This window comes from Melospiza melodia, chromosome 15, assembly GCF_035770615.1.
Source record: "Melospiza melodia melodia isolate bMelMel2 chromosome 15, bMelMel2.pri, whole genome shotgun sequence".
Lineage (NCBI taxonomy): Eukaryota > Metazoa > Chordata > Aves > Passeriformes > Passerellidae > Melospiza > Melospiza melodia.
The window spans coordinates 2169580-2175659 of record NC_086208.1 but is presented as its reverse complement, the minus strand read 5'-3'; positions in this window follow the sequence as shown (position 1 = coordinate 2175659).

The window sequence follows — 6080 nt, the reverse complement described above, 5'->3', positions numbered from 1 at the left end:
TTGGTGAGCAATGTATCCATGAGAGAAAAGAAGTCACACAGCCAAAGATGAGGCTCCTGGAGAACCAGGCAGACGGAAGAGATCTTGGTGGGTGCTGAGCCTTCACATGGGGTCAGGGACTGAGCATCCCTCTGGAAGAGAAGCTCTGGAGTGCCTGTGGCTGCCAGCCCAGCCCCCAGGGCTGGAGCCCTGCAGGGTCTCACACCTGGGCAGGGCAGAGGCAGCTCCTGAGTGGCACCTGCAGCAGCCTGGGGTGCCAGCCCCGGTGGGCTCAGGGGCTCTGGGCTCTGACAAGCATCCCTGGGCTGGCGCTTCCCAGTTCCCAGTGCAGCGGCGCTGCCCCTGGCTCGGCAGGAAAGGACCAGATGTTCTGCAGAAAGCTGGACATCAGCCAGGGCCCAAGTTCAAACAGAGCCCATTAAATGGCCTTTTCCCCCTTCCTTCGCATTTCCAGCCCTGCTTGAAGCCCTGATGCTATTTATAATGCCCAGGAAAAGCGAACTGAGACTTTCCCACAGTGCCGGCTTCTCAGGCGATTGTTGTTTGGGAAGCTGGAATGTACATAGTATTATTTTTGCATCTCCCTGGGAAGGCTTTTTATTTTTTATTGCGTGTCGCTCCGTGTCCCCATCTGTGGTGAGGAGGAGAGGGTGTGAAGCACAAGGTGCCTGGTGCTGCTCACAGCTCTCCAGTGCTCTGCCACTGCTGGCTGAGGGGTCTGTGCCCATGAGCCCACCCAGGGAGGGTGCTGGGTGCACTGAGAGGTGTCCTGAGGATGGAGGCCAAAGAGGGGCATTGCCCTCAAGAAATTGTTTCAGTGCCAAACCCTAGGAGCACCCAGCACCCATGATTTTGGCAGTGAGAAGAGCTGTTGCACCGTATTTTTGGACATTTCTTTTTGCCACAGCCAGTCTGAGGAAGGACAGACACCTCCAAACAGCTTTACTCTGTCACACTGGTTTTCTGGGGTTGACTGTCCCAAACTCTAGATGCAAAACAGATGCAGTCTGCAACCTCTCTGTTTTAGAAGCTTGCAAGCACTAATTGAGCATCTCCCTAATTATTGTGATTAAATGTGGACTGTGTAGCTGCTAAAAAAAACTATGGACAGAAGTGATCAGTGATTCCCAGCTATTTAAAAACGTTGTTAGAAATGTGTCATTCAGAACTTTCTCGGGCTGGACATGTACCTAGGGATGTAATTAAGTTTTCAACAGTGCCTTTTCATCCCCCTTCTATGACTGATCCTCCTTTGAAGGTGAGGATCTTGTTTTCCTAAGGAAAAAACAGAAATGAACCCTGCCAGAGAATTTTGTTTTCATACCTCAGTCCCAGCCCTTCTGCCAGCTTGTTCTTCCTGTGCTGACATGTCTGTGTCTGTTACAACCAAAACAGCACCGGGAGCATTCCTGGGATTTTGGTTCCCTGTGTTTTGAGGTGAGCTGTGCATAAATCCCCTAAAGCTGGCCCATCAGTGCATCTGGAATTGTCTTGAGAGCCCACCTGTAAATCTGCAAGGTGGGTTTTAATTGTTTGAACAGTCAAATTGGTTGGTGTCCCTCACCCGTGTCTTCGATCTGCTTCACGTCTGTAACAACAAATGAGGTTCCTTCCAAACCACGCCGATTGCTTTCTGCTCTCCCTTTATATTTCCAGCAGGATGACTTGATTTCCTGGCAGACCTGCCTGGAGCTGAGGGTCAGGTTTAAGGCATGCTGCTGACATCAGTGGCTTTCTTTTTTAATGAGCTTTGTCAGAATTCGTTCTTTAGCCATTAAGCGGTGCCAGCGTGGAGTTCATGCATGAGTTGAGCTGAAACCTGCTCGGTGTGAATTAGTGATGAGGGAAAAGGAGGTCAGGGATCTTCTTGTTTCAGGAAATGGTGATAACTGGTGTGTCCAAGGCCTGGAACCAGGGAATGGGCAGAAGAAAGCTTAGAAATCATGGCAAGGGATGAGTTGCCACTGGTGTGCTCTGAGGAGGCCTTGTCCCTCCTCATGCCAGTGGGTGTGATCAGCACCAGGCAAAGGTGGGCAGCCTGAATTTGGGTGGCATTGGGGTGGGCTGGTGATCTGACACGGTGGCCCACCATGAGAAGGTTCTGTCACAAACTTGTGTCCTTGATGAGCCCTGTGGGTCAATGCCTTTGGAAAGGGCTCTGCTGGTAGGATGGGATGGCCATGGGGAACACATGCCAGAGCAAATCCCTGACTGTCCCTCCAAGCAGTGAGTGTTGGAGTGTGTTGCCCTGAACAGGCAGAGGGCTTTCACTGTCAAACACTGAAAAACAAGGCAGTTCCTCCCCCTGTGGTGATGTTGCACAACAGCACCTGGGGATGGGTGTGATGGAGAAGGCGATCCATGGGGTGTGATGGAGAAGGTGATCCATGGGGTGTGATGGAGAAGGCGATCCATGGGGTGTGAAGGAGAAGGTGATCCATGGGGTGGGATGGAGAAGGTGATCCATGGGGTGGGATGGAGAAGGTGATCCATGGGGTGGGATGGAGAAGGTGATCCATGGGGTGAGATGGAGAAGGTGATCCATGGAATGGGATGGAGAAGGTGATCCATGGGGTGTGATGGAGAAGGTGAGCCATGGGGTGGGATGGAGAAGGTGAGCCATGGGGTGTGATGGAGAAGGTGAGCCATGGGGTGGGATGGAGAAGGTGATCCATGGGGTGGGATGGAGAAGGTGATCCATGGGGTGGGATGGAGAAGGTGAGCCATGGGGTGGGATGGAGAAGGTGATCCATGGGGTGGGATGGAGAAGGGGATCCATGGGGTGTGATAGGGAAGGTGATCCATGGGGTGGGATGGAGAAGGTGATCCATGGGGTGGGATGGAGAAGGTGATCCATGGGGTGGGATGGAGAAGGTGAGCCATGGGGTGGGATGGAGAAGGTGAGCCATGGGGTGGGATGGAGAAGGTGATCCATGGGGTGCAGAGGCTCCAGCCCGCCAGGAACGTGGGCATGGTTGGCTCAGGCATGCAGCTCCCGGCTCTGGACTGTGTCAGCCGAGCTGGCAGTGAGAATATCTGTGGCAGCTGGGGTTTGCTCCAGAGGTCACTTCTTCCTTGGCCAAAATAAATACTTCTGTGATTCCCTGTCCCTGTTTCCACTGCCTGTAGCTTGTCTGCATCATCCCTGCTTCTCTGTGCCCAATGCTCTTTTCCTTGGTGTTTGTGGAGTACGACACACTCCAGGGTACTCAGTGCAAGGTCTGGTGGGTGGCACAAAGAGACAAAAAAGGGATAAAATCAAGGCCAAATTGATAAAAAGGAGCATACAGGAAAGCCCTTGTGTGGTGGGGAGGTGCCCTGCTGCTAGCATTTGCACATCTGAATCCAGTCAGGGCTTTGTATTGATTCCTTTAAAAGCTCATTCAATTATTTTTACAATGAGCTCATCTTTCCTGGCACATCCCTGCTCCCTGTGCATTCCATGCTGGCATGGCAGGTGTTGTTCACCACATAGAAGCTGGGAACAGCAGCTCTGCTGCTTGTCCCTGGAGAAGAAGAGGTCTTGTCTTGGCTGCTTGTAGGCACTGTGTGGAGGTGGGATGGATGGAGCTGGAGGTGTTTCTGATGGAGCTGCCTGAACTTGGCCAAAACAGGGCCTGTGCTCTGCCTCTGAGCAGTGGGACTTGCCCAAAAGCTGTTTTTTTGTGGTCAATACTTCAGGAAAAGCTCCCATGGACAGAGGTGGAGTTGTGGAACAGACTGGGTGGTGTGTTGGGACATGGTGATGAGCCACTGTACTCCAGCCAAAAATCCAAAAGGCCTCTTGGAGTCGTGTTTTTAAGGCCACAAGGTGACTGCACACTGCAAGGACAGTAAAAATGAAAGTCTTGTGTCTGCCCATGGCATTCACAGTACTACCTGAGTGAGCTTCTTAGAAATTTCACATGACAAGAGGTCAGAACTGTGTCTTGGGAGAGCTTGTTTTGTATAATTCCTCTTAACCTAAGGCAGTTTCATAAACCAGGAAATCTTGGAACCCCCAAATCTGGAAATCTGGAGTCCCTGCAGATCTGAAATCCTTTGCTGTCCCAAAGCTCCCTGAGCAGAGGGTGCTCACCTCACTCTCCCTTCATGTTTAAGGAGTGAACCAAGGAGTGGGCCCATGGATCTGACACAGGAGCTTGGCCTTGGGGATGCTGCAGGGCAGCACCAGGGGTTCAGGGCTGAGCATTCACCCCCAGCTGCAGAGCTCCTGTCTGCTGACACCTCCTGTGCTGCTGCTGAAGCCGTTGGAAACAAAGAGCCAAGAAGGACCTGTCCAGGCAAAACACCTCCTTTTGCTTTAATAATTTTGTTTTTCTCAATTCTACACCCCCATGATAATGTGTCCAGGCCTGTTTCACTGTACTGCTTCACTCAGAGGATTCATTCTGAGATCCAGATATTTCTAGAACATGATCATGCCTCTGTCCCATCCTCTGCAAAAAAGGTAACGTTGTTTCTCTCTTTCCATGCCACACATGCAAACGTGGATTTTGCCAGCTGGGTTTGGGGATGCAGTACTCCCTGCAGAACACCCAGATCTGTGTGGATTCTTCCTCTCTGTGCCTTGGTGTGTGTGTGTGAGATGTGTGCTGGGCACATTTCTGTTCAGTGCAGTCGGATTCATAAAGCTCCTGTTTTTGCAGCCCCACAGGAATTTGCAGGCTCAGTGAAATTGCTGGGGGCTCCCTGCAGAGGCTGGCTGGGTGTTAGCCCTCTGCATCATCTGCAAGCAGAGGCAAAGGGCTGATGGAAGAGAATTTTTCTGCAAAGCTGCATTCCCTGCTCCAGCCTCTGACTCCTGTCAGCAGCTGCAGTGTGTTAAAATCTGTATTAAAATCTGAGCACCCATTGGTTTGACTACAGCATCCCAGAATTCCCATTTTCCGGTCAAACCAGCACAACCACAAGCCAAGGTGCTGCTATTCCTCAGGTTGCTCATTTTATGGAAATGAGCTCCTCTATAATACCCAAATAGTGTTAAAATTGTCCTCTGGATAGTTTTATTATGAATGTCTGTGTAGGTAGGTTCTTGTCTTCTTTTTTTGGTCTAATGTACATTCTTCCAAGTGATACAGCTCGCTTATTTATTCACAATATGCTAAATATCTTAATCTAATACAAACTTAGGATCCTTTCATGTTCCAAACCCACCAAATATGCCTTTCTCTGTGATTCAAAGTTACTGTGGTTTTGGATTTTTTTAAGATTCAATTAATTTACTCTTGTAAAATTACATTCTTTGTTCGAATCTCTCCAGGAAACCACTGCTTGGGCACGCAGAGGGAGAGAAAAAGCTTGGATTCTGGAGGAGCTGAAAGTTTAATTTAGGAGGGGCAGTTTGGGAGAAGAATTAGCAAAATGCCATGAGCTCTTTTACAGACAAAGGTCTACACAACCATCACGGAGGACTCAAAAGCTCAAAACTTCCATCACCTGGAACTCTGAGGGCAAACAAAGTAAAATCAGGGTTCCTCACGCAGTTTCCTGTTACAATAGATGATGAATGACTTGGTTTTACCTCACAAAGATGACTGCAAATCTTTTGGGAGTTGTTGGCACATATCCACAGCAAGCTGAGTGTGTGTGTGTGTGTTTGCCTGGGAGCAGGGAACACAGCTGGGAAGGTTCTGTGCCTCCATGAGGTAGGAGAGGAGGATCTTTCACTCCCAGAGCTCCTGTGGGTGTCTGTGGGTGCCTGCAGTGGTATTTTGTGCTTCTCTGCCTGTTGGGGCTCATGGCAGGGGTGTGTTCTGAGTGTGGCTTTGCAGTATTGTTATAACTGCACTGGGACACGGGGTGAGGGTTTGTCAGCTCAGAAGGTGGCCACATGCCAAACCTTTTCATCCCAATTACCTTGCAGCTCTCCTTGTCCCACGGAAGTGTTATTGCAACACAGCTTTGCTCGAAGAATGGAGAGGAAAGAAACAAGAGGGAGGCAGGAAAAGGGCCTCCCAGGCTCTGCATGGCTTTGCCAGTGATTTGGGACAGGAACACCTTTGAGTTGCAGGTGACTACAGCTGGATTGATCCTGAGTTGACCATCAGGTGGGGCCCCTAAGAAATCAAATGTTTGTC